The sequence below is a fragment of the Macrotis lagotis genome, chromosome 8 (assembly GCF_037893015.1).
Source record: "Macrotis lagotis isolate mMagLag1 chromosome 8, bilby.v1.9.chrom.fasta, whole genome shotgun sequence".
Classification (NCBI taxonomy): domain Eukaryota; kingdom Metazoa; phylum Chordata; class Mammalia; order Peramelemorphia; family Peramelidae; genus Macrotis; species Macrotis lagotis.
The window spans coordinates 79,102,680-79,123,299 of record NC_133665.1 but is presented as its reverse complement, the minus strand read 5'-3'; the positions used below and the strand labels follow the sequence as shown (position 1 = coordinate 79,123,299).

Below are 20,620 nucleotides of genomic sequence, written 5' to 3'. Positions count from 1 at the left end.
ATAATCAAGGATAGTTGAATTATTAGTGTATTCATATATGAAAATAAAGAGTGGAAAAAGTAGTATATCTGCCATCAGAGGATATGAATTTGAAACTTAGATATCTTTGTGATTTTGCACAAATTATTTAAACGTTTTGTGTTTCAGTTTCCATCACTATAATATAGGACTCAAAATACCTGAACCACCCACCTCACAGAATTGTCATGTGTCAGATGAAAGTTCACACTGTAAACCATGATGTGATTGATGTTTCTATTGTTAATATTATCATTTGGACTTGAATGACTCTAAATCATATCGTAGATTTGTTCTTTGTCATTCTGAATCACTTATATGAAAATGAGGAAGGGCTCATGTATGAGCTATTACATTTGTACTAATATAAGAAAAAAGAAAAATAAGGAGAAATAAAAAATTCATAATGGGACATAAATTGTGAACCAGGACATAAAAATCAGATGTGACTGGAATTCTGATTGAAAATTAATATGATGCAGATAAATTTATTTCAGTATATAATGATTAAACATCTATTGTGTGCAGAACATTTTATTACACACAAAAAAGATACCAAAGTATACTAAGGAAATGGAAATTCTAATCTAGAGGGTAGGTAAGACATAGAAATGGAGAATTATAATACCTATTATTACGCAGTACAAAGTATTTTGGGAAGTCTGAGAGGAAAAGTCATTACTGACTGAAAAAGAATCAAATCGTGAGGACATCTCCATCATCTCATATAGCCAATCCATTGTATGTTTCTATCATTTATATATTTGCAACATCTCTCAATTCAATCCCTTTTCTCTACTTTCATAATCATCTTTCTAGTTTACCTTGCCTCTGACCGATTGTAAGAGCATTCCCCTAGGTCTCCCTGCCTTAAGTTCCTCCTCACCTCAATCTTTCCTTACAAATAACTGCTAAGGTGACTTTATCAAAGTGTAGAGATTCCTATGTCACTTTTCCTTCAAATTCATATAGCTTTCTGTTGCCTTTAGGATCAATTATAAACTCCGCTCTTTGATTTTTAAAGCCCTCTACAAACTAGCCCATTTGTGACCTTTCCAACCTTATCATATATAACTCTTCTTAAGTAACTTTGTCAAACCAGAATGTCCATTCTATTGTGTCTCACAAATGGCTCTTTATTGTCCATCATCCATCTCACAAATGGCTCTTTATTGTCCATCATCCATCTCTATTCTTTTGTACTGATTATTCCCTTTGTTTGAAATATAGTGGTCCTTTCTTACCTTGACTTTTCACTTTGGCCACCAAAACAGACAGTTGTAGCTATTCCCACCCAGCCCCTTGTCACCTGCCCCTATTACCTGGCATTTATTTTGTGTTTGTGTGTGTGTGTGTGTGTGTGTGTGTGTGTGTATGTGTGTGTATCACACACAACTGTCTTCTACATTAGAATGTAAGGCCCTTGAGGGCAGTGACTATTTTCTTTCTATCTTTGTCTATCTAGTGCTGAGAAGAGGGCTTTCCACATATTCAGCACTTCATAAATGCTTGTTGAATTACTGACTGATGATAGTTAAACACATACATCTCTGTGGAAAGAATGGAAATGTGTTTTCTAATCAGTAGAACAGCATGTATTCATAAAATCCTTACACTTTTGCCAATATGTTGGAGTTCCTTAAAGGTCATATTTAATAGAGGAGGGGAGGGTAGCTGTAGTTGTTACTTGTGTGGTCACAAGTAGATTAAAAACTCAAATCCATCTTTGAGACTAAATCAAAGGAAACAAGGCTGAAATCAATGCTCATAACGCTATACCTGCTGTTTTGCTTTCCACATCATGCCTTTCAAAGTAAGTGGTAATTAGCTGCACATACCTTTATTAGATGAAAGCCTATTATAAGGTGTGATTTTCACATTAACACAAAATCCTTGAATGTGCCTTTGATATATATAATAACCAAGCATGCTTGGCTTAGTTGGAAACTGTAGTAGATTAGTCACTGATTTACACTTGTATGAGACAGCAAAAATAAGGCACATATTAGATGGGGAGGTTGACAATGACATTGCCCATTCCATATGGCCACACTTACAGCATTAAATAGCATCTTTAATACTAAGCCCAGTCCTCCTGATTTCACTGTTTCTATCATTCATTCTGTTTTCAGTTTCTGGAAACTTAAATGGGACTTTTGATGAGCACCAATGTTACCTATGACTCTCAATATACAATTCTGTGATTGTATAACTTCTTATAGGCAATCATTTATGAAGTTTATCAATTCTGTCTCTGCAAAATCTATCTATTGGATTCAACCTCACCTCTCTATTCCCACTGCCAATAACCCAAAGGAGCTAAGAGACAGAGTGGATAGCGGTCTCATTCTCATGTCAGGAAAGTTGCAGTTAAAATATTTTCTTAAACATTTATTATCCTTATGACCCCTAGGCAAGTAATTTAACCTCATTTTTTCTCAACTGTGAAATGGGGATATGGATAACATCTACCTCCAAGGGTTGTTGAGAAGACCAAATTTACCAAGCAAAATTCTAGCTTCCTAGTTTAGATCCTTATTACTGACTTTTCAGACTATTGTAATAGCCTCCTGTCAGATTTTCCTGCCTTCATTCTTTTTTCCTCAAATTCATCTTCTATACAGCTTTCTAAATCCTCTTCCTTTTGTATATATAAAAGTCATGTTGCCCTTCTTTAAAATCTTCAGTGACTTCCAAGTGCCCACTGAGTAAAATCCATACACATTGGCTTATCCTTTAAAATTCTCCACATATTGGCACTACAATTCCCTTCTTAGTCTCTTTCAAGTACTGCATAATAAAACCAGATTCCCAAGTATCGTCTCCATTTTGCCATGTTCCTTTCTTTGCTTGAGCTATTCTTCATGCTTGCAATGCCCCCCCCAAGCCATTTTAATCCTTTCTGAACATCCTACTTTCCTAATTTCTCAACCACCTCAATTGGCAAAAAAGATTAATCTTGCCTTAAAAAACTTTTTCCCCCATGAACATAAAGTGTTACAAAGTCTATTTACCTATATACATGTACTATATTTGTTTTCATTTGTATGTCCTACTAACAAAAGATGAATGAACTGCATCATTAATTGACTAAACAGTCTCATAAATTTATTTTATCTTAATAATTGTTGTTTGTTGTTTTGGTCTTTGCCCATCCTTAAAGAAGACCAAAATTCAACCAATAATCAGATATTTGTCAAGCACTTAGCTTTGAATGCCCTCAAGGAATTTGTATTTTCCTGAGGGATATCTTGGAACCATGGACAAGCAAATACAAGATATATAAGAAAAAAAATCACAATGTGATTTTGGGCATTGCAAGGTTCCTAACGAATTGGATATCAGGAAAGGTCTTCTGTAAATGATGATACTTGAACTAAACTTTGAAAAAGCAGGTAAAAGTGAGGAGGGAGGGCATTACAGACGCATCATAGGAGACTACCTGTGTAAAGACACAAAGGTGGTAGATTAATTATACAAAAGGCAGGAGTAGAGCAGAATGCTGGGATGAAGAGTGTCTAAGGAAGACTAGTATATAATCAGCCTGGAAGGATGGAGTAGAGACAGATTGTGGAGGGCTCTTAGTGCCAAACAAAGGTGTTAGTATTTTCTTTCTGAGGCAAAAGGGGAGCCACTGACGTTTCTTGAAAGGTAGACTTGAGCTCTAGGGATTCAAATTTGGCAACTGTCTGGAAGATGAATTAGAGAAAGCAAAGAATAGAGAATTGAAAGCTGGATATATGAAAGTCATACAAATGATAGTAGATGAAATCATTAGACAGTGGTCATATAGAATAGATTCACAATCAATTTCAAGATCTATTAACTTCCTTCAACCTCTTTGGGATTATACCTCAATGTCAACTCTGATTCTCTTTGAATCCATTGCTTCAACATATCCGGATAATAGAGGTTGTAAAAGAAAATAGCATTCTTCTCTCTTGTCTAATTATTCTCTTATGACTACCTGGGGTACAGGAAGAATTTATATTGTCTGACAACAGTCTTTAGCATCACAGAATCTTCTTGTCATAGTTATTCTTCACACATTATTGGGATTAAACAAAAGTTTTCTTCTATGAAGGGCCATAGTCCATCTCTTCAGAGTTGCTATATACAGCTGTGGAAATTTGCTTCTCTTCTAGAACAGACTGAAAATGTTGTGAAAACTTGAATACATATATAGGGAAAAATAAAAGAGACTTTAAAATGGCATAACCCTGTCAGAACTAGAGGGGAATTCATAAAATGAAGAAAAATCTTAGAATTGGTAATTAGTATGACAAGTGTTTGTAATCATGAGAAGACCTTGAAAGAGTAGAGAGAACTTACAATGTAATTTTTTTAAGGTTATGGATTTTTTAACTTTATTTTTGCATCTCTAGACACGTGGAAATATTAGCCATTTGTAAATGTTTCTCTGTGAGTTTGTGTGTCTTTCAATCTTTCTTTCTCTGAATTCTAAGATAAGAAATAGAAAATGAGATCACAAAGGTGGTGTAGACCAGATGGAGGGTTATGAATTCCAGGCTGAATAAATTGGTCTTTGTTGCTATAAGGATTGGAATGACATGACAGATTATACACAAAGATGATGATGATGATGATGTTTGTCCTTTGTTCTCAAAGAAGATCATGATATCAGGGAGGTGATGCCATGTCAATGGATTTGAATTGTATTTGAATGAGAGGGTGCTGTGCTAAATCACCAGTCTTACTTTCTCCTCCAGTCATCTGAATTCAGTGGTCAGATATGAATTAGAACAATTGGAGATGTCTGCATGGGAGACATACAGAGGTAAACAGGGTTTTATAGCTATAAAAGATACAGAAGTGAAGGCAATGTTTTAGATATGGTCTGACTGAGTAAGAACATATCTGCAGTCTGGCTTGTCTATCCTCGGTCCATTCCAGTTTCATCACTTTATTCTGCTGTTCCACAACTTTCAATGATTCCCCAATTCTTATAGAATCAATTATGCAATTTTTTTTTGGGGGGGGGAGAATGACTTTACTGGCACACTAAAGCCAAAGTCAAAAGATCTCTCCCAGTAGTCTCCTCACTCTACTTGAGGGTTTCTCAGATCCATGATTTGGTAAATGTTAGTGATGGCTTGGGGTCCTTCTGTTAGTAATCCTCATAAGAGGGAGAACAACAGTTTCTTATAATTTGAAGTTCTGTTATGGGGATCACCAGATTATACTTTCTCTACCTGGCCTCAGAAGGTAGATAATGGTATTTTTGAATGAAGGGGATTGGAAGGGATTAGGGAAAGCATGTTTTAAACTTGGATTTATAAATTCCCTAGACTCAAATCCTGATTTTTAATTCTATATATGACTTTGGACAGATTATTTTCCTTCTCCTTCCTTAGTTTTTTTCCCACTTGCAAAATGGACATAAAATATTGGGGCTATCAAATTCATTGATTTGTTTTGAGTGTTTTGTACAAACTAATGTGCTAAACAAATGTGAAGTCTTGTTTACATTTACTCTATAACTTTGGACAAATTATTTATCCTCTCTGGATTTCCTTGTTCATAAAATAGAGATCAGAATTTCTTGAATATCTTCATTAAAGGAAAGATCAGGTGACATAAAATACATAAAACACTTTGTAAGTCTTAAAGTTAGTTCTAATTTGTAGCTGCTAATATTATTGTTCAACTGGAACATATAGTGGTCACTGCTGATAGCAGATTAGAGATTGTGTAGCTCAAGCTGTTCATTTTACACAAGAGTAGACAAGCTTAGAGAGGGCAAATGATTTTCCCCAAGCCACAGAAACACTAAGGATCAAGGTTAGGAGTTGAACCAAGGTTTGACTCCAAATTCAGGTTACATAAGGCTGTCTTCTATTATTGCTATTAGGATATTATGACAGTGGAAATAATGACCCAGTTTCTCATTTCAGATTGTTTTATCTATTGTCTTCTTTGATATTTTCTTTTTTCTTTGTTTTTGCCTTATTTTGCTGATTTTCACAGTACCACTCCCATCATATTCTAATATACATTCCAAAATATTTTTCTGATTGAATCATGTTGCAGATTTCTTAGACTGGTTCCTTTCACTATCTTTTACTTTAACTCAAACAAAGATCAGTTCTTTGTGTTCTTCACTTCTCCATCAAAGAACCTTGGATTTGGAGATTTTTCATTACTATCTAATCCAATCCTATACCTATATGAGAAGAGATTTTTATTTTTAAGGAATCTATTTCAGAATTGGTCAATAAGAATAATACTAAAGAAACAATTCCAAAACAGAGACAGAGACAAGAGATAGAGAGACAGACAGAGGAGACACACAGAGAGATAAAGACAAGAGACAGATACAGAGAGAGAGAGAGACAGAGACAGAGACAGAGAGAGAGACAGAGACAGAGAGGCAGAGACTCAGAGACAGAGATAGAGCAAAAGAGACATAGAGATAGAAACAGAGAAGGAAGAGAAACGAAGAAAAGAAATATTGGAAGAGAGACATGCAGAGGAAACCTGACTCCTCAGCATATCCTTTATTTCTAATGTGATTAGTTTAGAGAATTTCTTCTTGAGATGAACTGCAATATTTAACAGTGGGAGGGTCAATTTCTTTGTATTTTCTGATATAGTTTAATCCATATTACTTCTCTGGTTTCCATTTGCTTTCTGCTTGTATAAATGGATTTATTCACTTTTCATTGCTTCTTATATCTATATCTATATCTATATCTATATCTATATCTATATCTATATCTATATCTATATCTATATCTATCTATATCTATATCTATATCTATATCTATATCTATATCTATATCTATATCTATATCTATATCTATATCTACATCTATATCTATATCTATATCTATATCTATATCTATATCTATCTATATCTAATCTGGTCTGTGTGTGTGTGTGTGTGTGTGTGTGTGTGTGTGTGTGTGTGTAATTAGCATTGGTAGGAAGATATCAAATCCTTGGATAAAAACTTAGGGCATCCTTTCTTCTTCTTTTCTTTTTTAATTGTTTTTTGAATTTTACAATTTCCCCCCATTTTTCTTCCCTCCCCCCATGCCCCACAGAAGGCAGTTGGATTGTCTTTACATTGTTTTCATGCTATACACTGATCAAAATTGAATGTGTTGAGAGAGAAATCATATACATAAGGAAAAAATATGATATGAGATAGCAAAATTTTATAATAAGATACCTTTTTAAAAAAATAATAGGGGTGGCTAGGTGGTGCAGTGGATAGAGCACCAGCCTTGGAGCCATGAGTACCTGAGTTCAAATCCGGCCTCAAACATTTAATAACTGCCTAGCTGTGTGGCCTTGGGCAAGCCACTTAACCCCATTGCCTTGCAAAAAAAAAAAAAAAACCTAAATAATTCACAATTCCTTCTTTGGATATAGATGGTATTCTCCATCTCAGATACCCTAAAATTGTTCCTGAATGTTTCACTGATGAAATGAGCAAGTCCATCAAGATTGATCATCACTCCCATGTTGCTGTTAGGGGGTGTACAGCGTTCTTCTGTTTCTGCTCATCTCATTCAGCATGAGTTCATGCAAATCCTTCCAGGCTTCTCTGAATTTCCATCCCTCCTGGTTTCTAATAGAACAGCAGGTTCCATAACACACACACACACACACACACACACACACACAAAGACACAAGCTGCAACTTGTTCAGCTACTCCTCAATTGATGGACATTCACTCAATTTCCAGTTCTTTGCCACCACAAATAGGGCTGCTATGAATATTTTTGTGAAGTGATGTTTTTTACCCTTTTTCATGATCTCTTCTAGGTATAGACCCAGGAGTGGTATTGTTGGATCAAAGAACATACACATTTTTATTGTCCTTTGGTTATAATTCCAAATTACTCTCCAGAAAGGTTGAATCAGTTCACAGCTCCACCAACAATGTATTAGAGTCCCAGATTTCCCACATCTCTTCTAACATTGATCATTGTCCTTTCTGGTCATATTGGCCAGTCTGAGAGGTGTGAGGTGGTACCTCAGAGATGCTTTAATTTGCATTACTCTAATCAGTAATGATTTAGAGCAATTTTTCATATGACTATGGATTGCTTTGTTTTCCTCAGCTGTAAATTGCCTCTACCTATCCTTTGACCATTTGTCAATTGGGAATGTCTTGTTTTTTTCATAAATTTGACTTAGTTCTCTATATATTTTAGAAATGAGATGTCAGAAATACTAGTTGTAAAAATTGTTTCCCAATTTACTACATTTCTTTTGATATTGTTGCAGTGGTTTTGTTTGTGCAAAACCCTTTCTAATTTAATGTAATCAAAATTATCTGGTTTGTTTTTAATGATCATCCTTTCTTCTTTAAGAGAAAGTCACCAGAAAAGTGGTTTATACCCATGAAAAAAATCATTTCCCTTAAATTAGTAATATCTAGGGGAATGGAAAGAGAATGGAGTGACTACTTTGTGGTCTTTTCTCTTGCTTCCTTCTAGGCAGAGGAATCCCATCAAGTCACCTTAGACAAAACTGTGGGAACATACACATCACCTGAGTGACTAACATGTCCATTCAAAACACAGATCTGGAAAAGTCTTGAACCAGTCACACTCGTGGTCAATGTAGTGATTGTAAGAAGATTCATACTAAAGAATTTTTATGAATATGATGAAAGTGGGAAAACCTTGAGTCAGAGAGATGCTCTTATAAAAGGGAGAAGATTAATATTGTAGAAAGACTTTAGAAATATAATGAACATGGTAATGTGTTCACTTAGAGTCAAAGTCTTATTCAAATCAGAAGATTCAAAGTAAGGAGGAAACCCTAGCTACATCTCAATTAATCAAGTTACAGATCTGCTTTAAATGTTTTCCCCATTAGCAGTATCAAAACAGACTTTGCATAATGATTTTCTTTTAATTGGGGAATTAGTACCATTCACATTTGTTCTTATAAATAATATATTAAATTTGTCTTCTGTCATTTTCTTTTTATGATTGTTGATATTGTCTAGAGGGAGTGATTAATTTATTTATGCCATTATTAGAATAAGTTAATGTTCTTCCCTGTGTATTTTACATTAGTAATCTGAAAGGCATTAAGAAGAGGGCCACTAGGATGATGAAGGGCTTTGGGATCATGACATATTTATTTGGTTGAAGGAATAATGGTTGTGTAGATGTTTAATAAATACCAAGGTGCTATTTTTTGTTTTTGTTATTATTTTGTTTTTCCAAAAGTTTATAGAAACTCAAAGCACCCACCAAGTAATGTGCATAAATCATGAGTAAAATGTTTTATGTATCACAAAGAATCTTTATTTTACTGTTTGGAAGAAGCAGGGTGAGTTTGATGGAAGCTTTTTTATTCAAACAAAGCACATTAGATTGGTCGCTGAGGTGTTCTGCATTGAGGAACACTTTGCCATTTTGCAAAAGAGATTTATGAGGAAGAGTACCTCTGGCATTGTACAACTTTGGGCCAAAATATGGCTTAAAATAAGAAAGCTAGGTTCCTGAGCAATGATGATTTTCAGCAAGAGAATCTTTACATTCTACCAGGGACATCAACATATGTATATATTTCCATCTCTGTCTCTGTCTTGGTCTTGCTTTCCATCTCCATCTCCAGTTATAAGGTATCTGCGCAGTAAGACTAGAGCAAAGGGAGTGAGGTCAATTTTTAATTGAAAACTTAAAGGGGAATAATCTAAGACTTTTATTTTTAAGGATTTTCACTTTACAAGAGTGTATATCCTGTGGATCCAGAATTACGCTATATATTAGAGATATAAAGAAAAAAAATTCTATTCTAGTCCTCCAGGAGGTTACATTATAATGGGAAATAACATCAAGTTATCTATATACAGTGTAACTGGAAGATAATCTCAGAAGGGAAGATATGAGGGTTGAGATGGTGGGTTAGACCACAAAAGGCCTCCAACTCAAAGAAGAATTGAAGCTGTAAGTCATAATAATATTATTTTCTACTGAAATTACATGCAAAAAAATCCACTTTTCTGTAGTGACAGGTTTATGGATACCCTTCTTCATCTATATTTGAAGGGTGGGGAATCTGAGGTCTTTTTCAATTAATTCAAATATATAAACTGATGATCCTGTGCAATGCTCAGCTGTCCTGTATATCATAGCTAGTCACCAAATAAGTGCATGATTACTTACCCAGAAAAACATTTACAGAGAAGTTGGAGAGTAGAGCATATTGTGGGCAAGAATAACTAGTAGAACCAATAGAGTTGTGACAATTTTTTTCTCTTCCCTAATCATCTTTGGAAATAGTATTGCTGGCATTGCTGGGTCAAAGGGAATAGCTAGTTCAATAACACTTTGAGCATAATTTCCAGATTGCTCTCCCAAAATTCTTAATTACTCTGTGTTATGGAAATGTGTGTCTAGTGGATAAAGCACTGGCCCTGGAGTCAGGAGTACCTGGGTTCAAATCCAGTCTCAGACACTTAATAATTACCTAGCTGTGTGGCCTTGGGCAAGCCACTTAACCCCGTTTGCCTTGCAAAAAAAAACCCCTTAAAAAAAGAAAGGTGTATTCCATAAATTAAAAATAAAATAAAATCAACTATGTTGCAAATCTTACTTTAGCTATACCTATAGTAGAAAGAAACTTCAAGTTCTGAACTGGAAAATAATTTAATCTTCTTTTACCAAAAAAAGGAAAATGATTTACTGAAAGTCATATAGATAAAGAATTGCAGGGAAAGGTTTGGGGTCTAGGTCTTCCAACTCCCAAAACAGAACTCTTTTTTTTCTAATCTGTGCTGCCTTCATTACCTTACTTCAAAGATTCAAAGGTCCTGAGTCTGAGGACTTTATTGCAGGTGAGGTTAGACAATATGTGACATAACACATTTCCAATAATGTGACATAACAAATGTAAACACCAAAATTAAGAAGGCACACAGGGAGTTAGAAAAAGAAAATGTATTTATAACACAAATCTTTATGTTCTACTCATGTCATTATCTCTAATATATGTATGTAATTCCATCTCTGCCTTCATCTTAGAGCTAAATATAGAGTTATAAGTGCTAGGTGCTAGATATATAAAGATTAAAGGGAAAGAGTCCCAGCCCACAAGGATCTTACATTCTATCAGTCACCAAAATATTCATATATTTCCATTTCTGTCTTTTATCTCCATCTCCATGTCATTTCCATATCTAATTCTATCTCCATCTCCATCTCTATTTATTGCTATATATGCATATTTCTATCTATATCATCTACATTTATGCTTAGGTATACATAAAATAGATAAAAGGAAGGTTTTTTTTTATTTTTATGTTTTGAGAGAAGAGTGAGAAGGGAGCCAGGAAGAAACTATAAAAGGTGATACTTGAATTGAATCTTGAGGGAGAATAGAGATTTTAAGGAGCAGTCAGTACAAAGGCACAGGGAACGAAGATGTAATATTTTATATAGATCAGGAAGGATCCTAGTTAGATAGTAAATTTTGAGAAGGTAGTCTACAGGAGACTTTGGAAGATGAGAATTATTCCCACAATTTTACCATTTTTTCTTAAAACTCAAACAAAAGACATATCTGATGACCAAGACCCTCCGATCACATTTTGAAAAATAATGCATTTATTTGGCATAGGACTTTAAACATAGTATGCAAAGTACTTTTTCTGCCTTTTATCTATTTTATGTATTTCTATGTATGGATAGTGGATGTGGAGAGTGATATGGAAAGACAGAGATAAAAAAATAGGTAGAGATGGAGACAGATTGAATCATATACATATGCAGGTATCCCTGTCTTGCAGGCAGGGGATTGTTTTACTTTAATCCTTTTATCTCTAGCCCCTAGCATGGAATCTAGATCTAGAACATAGCTGATACTTAATAAATGCTTCTTGATTGGCTGAATGCTACAAAGTGAAAGTACTATTACATCTAGATTTTGGTTAACCAAAGGCTAATAGAGGGAAGAAAAACTATGAACTCATGCATTAATTTTATATTTGTCTATCTTCTTTAATAAATAGTTCTTTAAAAAAGGATACTGATTTGATTTTTTACATTTCATGTGGAAAGAGAGCTAAAGCAGGAGTTGTTATTTTAACAATTACCTTGGTAAACAAGGAATTAAACAAATTCAGTTAAGTTTCTGTTTATAATTCTCCCCTGACTTTGGGCATCAACTGGATTAGAACTTGAACTATGATTGTGACATATAAATTTCAGATTTTATGAGTTTTACCACTTTAGATATTTGAATCTCCATTTTGGATTGTACTTCATTCTCATTTAACTATCAGATGTTCAAGACAAGATGAATTTAAATCAAACCCCTTTAGCCTTCATAGAGGAAAAATCTGTTTTTTGGGGGGTTTGCTGTCTAAAAGTTTTTTTTTCAGTTTTTCTCTTGATTCAAGAATCTTTTCTTCCTTACTCCTGTTACAAGATATTTGCAAAATCTTTTTTAAAAATATTTTTTGTCAGCAGCCTCTGAACGTTTGATTAGAAAAATTTCCAGGTAATGAAGCAATAACATACTTTTCTGAACCGTTTTGACATATTGATGGAACTAAGGAATTTTTTGAACATTAGCCAAATTATGAGGTCATCAGAGAGTTGTAAATCACTTCAGAGCAACTGACTCAAACTTAAAGCTATTGCTTATCTTTCATTAGAAATAGCCTCTGTGGTTCAAACACTACTAAAACAGATTTCTTGGCACTTCTAGATCCAACTATGTTCTTACATTAGGAACTCCAAAGAGGGAAAAACATCCAAAATGGTTTTGTGATTAAAAAACAGACATCAAATTCTTATCACAAATTACAGTTGGAGCCATCAACAAATGTTCTCAAGAATAATTTGGATGAAATAAATGAAATACTAAGTAAAAATAATTATGTATTCCCTCTGCCCCCATTTTCTCTCTCCTATTCTTTTTTCAGGATGAAATTAAAGAGAGGTATGTAAAATTCACTTGGATTATTTTTTCTTGAGGGCTTGGGAAGGGAGGACAACTAAAAGTGACTAGAAATTTTCTAATTACTGCTTGGATTTGTTATCTAGATTATGTGTATGTATCATCTGAGTGAAAACATTTCAATATCTCCAATGAATTGGAAATGAAAGTCACCCAAAGGGCAATGAAGAAGTCAACTGTTAGACAATACATTACAAAGAAGTAATTATGAAGAAGTGATGTAAAAGAGGTCAACAAAGGAATGTTCTGTATGGTAAAAAAAGTAGTAGATGAAATGGTCATGGTGGGAAAGCAAAGGATAGTTGATGATCACTCATTCTATAATTATTTATCAAGTACCTACAGGAACATTTCTAGGTGCTTGGAAAACAAAGACAAAAATTAAAGTGCCTGCCCTCTAAGAGCTTATATTCTATTGAGAAAGACAGCATATACATATAGAAGTATGAACAGAATAAATAAAATATAGATTAAGGAGAACTAGTAGTTGGATGCATTAGGAAAAGTTTCATAAAAATTGCTTTAAGTGAACCTTGAAGGAAGTAAGGGGCATTCTATAAGGGGAATGTAAAAAGAGAATATATTCCAGGCATAAGAGGTGGTCAATACAAAAGGACAGAGAAGACAGATCAAGGGTCATGTGTGAGGAAAAACAAGTTTAGTTTGTATGGACTCCAGGGTCAGGAAAGGGGAAAATATTTAAGGAGGTTTAAAGGGAATGGTAGAGAACAGGTTAGAAAGGGCTATAAAAACCATTGATAAGAGTTTTAGTAAGCTGCTGGACAGTGATTGTTTCATTTACCATAATGATCTCTTAAATACCTGAAGACAGCACATAGTAGGCACTTAGCAAATTCTTGTTTATTCTTATTAAAAAAATTCATTGATCTTAAAGTCAATAAGAAGATATTGGATTTTACTAAACAGTGGAGTGACATGATCAGGTCTTAACTTAAGGAAAATCACTTGACATTTTCTATTTATAATTCAATATTCCAGTAGACTTATGATTTCATTAAGAGGGCCATTCTTTGAATGATGCAGATCACAATGGGCATAGCTGCCCATTCCACATATAGCATCACCTATGTATATCTGTTCCCTCCTCTCTGCCACCATTTGCTGAGCTAAATTTGTTCTTCATGATACAGAAAAGGGCAGCATGGTCCAGTGAATGGAGTTTTGAATAGGAATACCTGAGTTCAAATTCTAATTCTGGTTACTACCTATATTGACCCTTGGGGAATTGCTTAATTTCTCTATTACTCAAATGATTCATCTGTAAAATGAGGGGGCTGAATCAGATGACCATAGGTTTCTTTTACATCCAAATCTATGATTGTATAGCTTATGAAATCAAGCCAGATTCTTCAGGTAATTATTATTATGTTACATAATAAATAAGCATATAGATAAATTTATATTCAAATAAATATAATAATAATAGAAAGATAAGCAATCTGGTTATTAGGGAACTCAAATGCCTTTCTCATCTTGAACTTGTAGTAGGGAACACATAGATTCCCATTTCTAAACATCCATCACTTTTATCCCCACTTTTATCCCCCCTTTTAGCCTTGTTTCTCCTCATTAAGGAACTCCTCTTTCTGGCCATTCAGGTTTCTAAATCTAGAGACATAAACATAAACTGCAAGCACAGACTTTCAATAAGCATTGCCAAAACCTAAGAGAAATACTTTTCTTAGATGAGTTCTGCTTTTGCATTTCCTGTTTAAACAATTGGTCACTGTTTGTAGAAATGGGAAAGTTGAGACACACTCCCCAAACTATCCCTGGCTGAACCTTGACCCTGGTGTACCATAATAGCAAAAACAACCAAGGAAATCTTATTCTATCCTGAACTTTGTTTATTATTTCTTGCAGATTCTCCCCACCAGTCTTAAGATTCATTGTTGTTTTCTCACAGTTAATGTATCTTTTCCTCTTTTTCCCCCCAGTTTGTGCATATCCTGTGACTCTGACTTCCTCCATTAATCCTGTTGTTGCAAAGTAAAGGAAAAGTCGCACCTGCTTCCTTCAAATGAAAAGAATGTTTAGAATGAGGATGTACCTGGCTGCCCCTCCTGTCCCCCCACCCCAACAAAGGACCATTAACTTTTAGAATTAGCTGGTGGTCAGATGATCATGTTTCAGTTGTCTGCAAGGGCCTGTCTTCTATGTCTAAGGCTATGCTGAGTTTTATCAAAAGGGATTTAATTTTTGCATTTGCTCAGTCCGTAGATTGCCACCAGAATCAACTATGGTGCAAAGGAAGACCATGTTAATAAGAGTCAAAAATGCTCAAACTGGGGCAAATTCAGTAGAGCATGAATGGGCATATGTGGGATCATATTGAAACATTCTTTAAACTACATTTTAAATTTTGGAGCTCCTTGAAGCTTAGAAACTAAGAAACAAGTGTTCAAAATGGGGTGGGGCTAAGAGGGACTTAAGAGCTCATCAGTTGAACAGCTTCATTTTTACAGATAATTATTTAACTTTCACGGAGTTAAATAAGTGATAAATAAAATAACAAGTATTCAGACCTAAGTTTTCTGACATGAAATCCCACATTCATACAATGTATTTATGCTGCCTTCTATGATGGCAGAATTTGAAAGGAGGGGAAGTGATTTCTGAATTATGGTGGCAGAGGATAGCAGAGGGTAAGAAGGGATTATGTCAACATTTTCACGTGTGTGTGTGTGTGTGTGTGTGTGTGTGTGTGTATGTTGTCTGCTTCATAGACTATATGTTCCTTGAAGGTAATTGTGATCTTATGAAAGTCATTTAAGGGTTTTTCCTGAGTTTCTTCATCTGTAAAACAGGGATAATAATAATAACATCTATCTCAAGTTTGATGTGAGGATCTAATGAGGTAATATTTGTAAAGTATTTTGTAACCTTTAAAGTATTGTGCAAATTTTAGTTATTATAATTATCATCAAAACAAAAAATCCATGCATATTAATTCATTTATTCAAAAAAGAAACATTTCTAAAAGGTCTATTGAGTAGGTTGCTGGGGTAGAAGTGGCAGTATTGAGATAAAAAGTTGAAAAAATATCTTCACCCTATGGGGTTTATTTATTATGCTATCTTTAACAATAACCTTCAGATTTTTCTTAAATTTCAGAAACAAAGTAAAATTTTGCTACTATAATAAATTGTGAATGAGAAAGTAGACCAACCTTCTGTAATTGGAAGTAATTTTTAAAGTAGATAAAACTAATGAATCTAAATGGCTACTGGTTAGAATCTCCTGTGGTATAATGAAGAGAGGAAAGTGAGAGAGAATGACAATCCATTGGCAGAAGCTGCTCTATTTTTTTATTATTATTTAGTGATTGCAATTTGATACAATCCCCTGGACTAGAAAGAACAATTGAAAATAAATCATATTAGCATTAAACCAGAGAGATTGCATTATAATTTTCTCTAATCTATGTACTCACTTGAATTTGTAGATGATCCCCAGAAGCAAACCATTTCATTCTTGTACTGAATTGCTTAACTATTAAAGATGTTAACCTTGGTTTTGTTAATATATTACCAGGGTTTCTGTTTTTTTTTTCTTCTAGGGAAAAACTTGCATGTGTCACAAATTTAAATTACATTGCCTTATAAATTCAAAAAAATCCAGTTTCCACTCTTCTAAAAATGATTAGTCCTTTGAAATCCATTGCAGTTAAGTAACAGTTTAGAATGAACAAATAATTAGTTTTCAGAAGCAGTTCACTTTGAGACTGATCAATTTGAAATGGTGAATCTAATTCTCTGACTTTTGGGGAAGAGTAATCTCAGAGGAAAGTTGTATTCAAAAATCTGTGAAATTGTGAAAGGATGAATACACCATTGTGAGACCATGCATACACATTTCTGATCTCATCAAGCCCAGAGAATTTATGGGGAGCTCAGCGTGCTAATTGGCTAATCCAGTTTGGAGTCCAGAGAAGCTAGAAAGCATTACTTTCCTAGTGAGTTCTGCCGTGTTCAGCAGTGAGAATATAACTATTTACTTTAAAGATTGCAAAACATTGAGCTCCCTCCAAAAAACCCCAAAAAACAAAAAACAAAACTGTTAAGTAGCATCACATAAAGTTGATGCTGGACTTGGGGTTGGGGTGATCTAGATTCATGTCTTGTCTGACATTATGTAACTATAGTTAAAATACTTAACCACTCTATGCCTCAGACAAGACTCTAAGACTACAAGTTGTAGGCCTGGAGTTCTCAGATCAAATAGAAGAATAATCTGTAGGTATTTGTAACAGCACTACTGCCCCCCCCCATATACTTCATTTAAAATACAATTAAAATATACTTAAGGTGAAGAACTGATCAAAATATATCCTTATATGCTGAAGACATGATATTAAACAAATGGGCTTTATATAAAAGATCAAGGTGATATAAAAGTTCCAGAGGAGGGCAGCAAAGATAAAGAGACTAAACATGATGAAATCAGGTATTGTGAACAGAGACACTCATTGCATTCCAGAGTAGTGATATTTCCTTTGACATTAGTAACATTTTGGGATGAAGGTTGGAATTTCAATTTTAATTGAAATTCATTTCTGGCCAGGAAACTTGCTGGCATGAAGATAAGGCATGGGTGGCTTCAAGTTTATAAACATGATTGCTTCCTTTTCCAAATTATAGCAACTGAAGATTTCATTTTTCCCTCTGACTGAGGACAAATGCATTCACCAAGGCATAAGGCATGCCTTTTTTAATAAGTTGGAAAGAAACAAATCTAAAACCTAGAAATAACTATGTTCCCAACTTGCTCATATGGTTTCTAGGCATTTTAACCCTCAGTTTTCTCATCTGCAGGCAGTGTAGAGTAGCAAAAAGAGTTCTAGATCTGGAATCAAAATACTTATTTTCCAATCCTGGCTCAAACATTCATAATCTTTATGACTCTGGTTTAGTTATAAACTCATTGAATCTTAGTTTCCTCATTTGTAACATGGGGATAATACTATATAATTAAACTGCTTACTTCATGGGGTTATAAGGCAAATATTATAAACACTAAATGGTATGTAAAAGTTAAATATGTTAAATAGTATGACTTTTTATATTCAAAAGATTATACTATTAGGTTAAAATATTTTCTATATTAAATGATGCTTCTGGAATAGGGAAACAGGAATATAAGCATTACACCTTGAGAAATCTTGATGTAGAGAAAAGAATGTTGGACTGTGAGTCAATAAACCTGGGTTCAGGGTCAGACACTAAGTCAGAATGTATCATTTGGCATGTTGATTCTCATCTCTGGGTCTTAGTTTTCTCTGTTTAGGTATAGTCTTGAGAGTGGTAGCAGCTCTCAAATTATTGGTCTTTGTGTCTAGCCTGCTCCTCACAGGGATCATCTGGTAAAACAACTCTTGTGGAAAAGGGACCAGCCATCTTCACCAATACCCAACCAACTGCCATCCATAGGAGGAGCAAACCTACTTAACAGAAGCAATAAGACATCCTGGGAGAGAGACTGAAGGCTGTATGTCTTAAGCAAGTCAAATCACCACTATTTCCTTGATTGGAAAATCCTCTGTGGTGATTGAGAGATGTCTCTCTCAATGTCTCTGGATAATTTAATTATTTTAGTAATATGGTCAAAACATTATAAATAAGAGAATGGTCATTTGGCTATCTCTCAAATCAGTAAACTCATAGCAGTGTAATTACATTTTATTTGCCCTTGAAAGAGTAGGTGTTATCATAATGGTAGGTAGGTGATCTTGGGGTATACATGTACATTACTTAGGTCACTCAAATCTTGGTCAAAGAGATGTTATTTTCCATATCACCTGTGTTGATAAAAAGGAGAATCAACATTTTCCAAACCTGTTAGAGCAAACACAAGAAACAGTAATACACTTATTTATCACACTTAGAATTTAGTTTACTGTTGAATTAGATCTTGGCCTTGGTAAATCTTTAAAAGACATTTCCCATACTGGTTGGTTTCTGGATGTAGAAATAGAAGAGGAGAAAATCATTGGCCCTGATTCAATAATAAGTTATTATATATGAGATAAATAATTAATTTTTCACACATTTTTAGACTCTAATGGATACAAGCCAGGATGCTGAACACAGGCGTCTTGTCAATAGCAATGGTTCTGTCACAGTGCATTAACTGCCACTCTGGGAAGAAGCCCCTATGGAGATATAGCTTGGTAACTACTCTTTGGAGGCTGTAGTAACAACTACTAAGGACTTACAAAAGAAAGTTCTTACTACCAAATTCCTTGGCAATATAAAGATCAGAAATGAATAAAATTGCATCAATGGAAATGACACAAAAGAAAAGGTATTGTCAATATGTTTTCCTGCTGCACCCTAAGGACAATGAAGCCCTTCTATCTTATTTGCAGCTGAAACAATCCATATGTTTTGTCGCATTAGAATGTGGGCTCCTCAGTCTGTAATTATGCCCCGAAGGCAATAAAAATGTGCATACCCTTTGATCCAGTAATTCCACTTACTGGGTCTATACCTTGAAGAGATCATGCAAAAAAGGTAAAAAACATCACTTGTACAAAATTATTCATAACAGCCTTAATTTGTGATAGCAAAGAATTGGTAATTGAGTGAATGTCCATCAATTGGGGAATGGCTGAACAAATTATCATATATGAATTTTATGGAACACTATTGTTCTATTGGAAACCAAAAGGGATGGGAATTCAGAGAAGCCTGGAAAGACTTGCATGAACTGATGCTGAGTGAGATGAGCAGAACCAGAAGAACACTGTATACCCTAACAGCAACATGGGGGTGATCAACCTTAATGGACTTCATCATTCCATCAATGCAATTATCAGGGACAATTTTAGAGTACCCACGATGGAGAATGCCATTTGTACCCAGAGAAAGAACTGTGGAGTTTAACAAAGACCAAAGTCTATTACCTTAGTTTTTTTAAAGTGTTTTATGTACTACATAATTTTGTTATTTCTAATATTTTATTTTCTTCTCAAGTACTTGATTTCTCTCCCAACACATTCAATTTTGATCAATGTATAGCATGGAAACAATGTAAAGATTATCAGACTGCCTGCTGTGGGGGGATGGAAGCACGATTAGGGAAAAAAATGGTAAAACAAAACCTTTCAGAAAATGATAGGTAGAAACTACTATTATATACAATTGGAAAATAAAATATTAATAAAAAAAAGAATGCAAGCTCCTTAAAAGTGGGGATTACTACTTTATCTCTTTATATAACCAGTGCTTAGCACAGTGCTTTGCATATAGTAAGTAATTAATGAATAATATTCATTCATCTTTGAAATGGGATTATCTCTGAGGGCTGGTATGAAGCTAAGTTCCTTAACTAACTTTAAAGTGCTCTAGAAATATATGCTAATAATTCTATGTTGGAAATTGAAGGGAAAGGATGTTGACTACAACTTTCAAGATGGGGGAGTGGCAACTGGAATTGAGTACTTCCTATAATCTGTCTGCCACAACAGTTCTCCCTGGCAAGGGGAGGGGGTGGGGCTCATAGTAAAAATGCCAAAGGACTGAGACATTCCTTTTTAGCAAATATAAAGGACAGAAGAGTTGTTGCAGGGCTAAAAAGGCAAAGGCCTCTGCAGAGTGCTGGGTTTGAAATACTTGGATTCATATC

At 34.5% G+C, this 20,620-nt stretch overlaps 1 long non-coding RNA gene across 4 annotated transcripts in view; it reads right to left on the bottom strand.

Annotated features, from left to right (window-relative positions):
- LOC141495787 (uncharacterized) overlaps positions 1-16,474 on the bottom strand; it is a 235,569-nt gene extending 219,095 nt beyond the window's left edge. For 3 of the 4 annotated variants that reach the window (XR_012470851.1, XR_012470850.1, XR_012470849.1), the window contains exon 1: positions 16,428-16,474. This is a non-coding gene — a long non-coding RNA (uncharacterized LOC141495787). The remainder of the gene's footprint in view (positions 1-16,427) is intronic. The other variant, XR_012470852.1, reaches the window with a different exon arrangement.
- Positions 16,475-20,620: the final 4,146 nt, after the last annotated feature.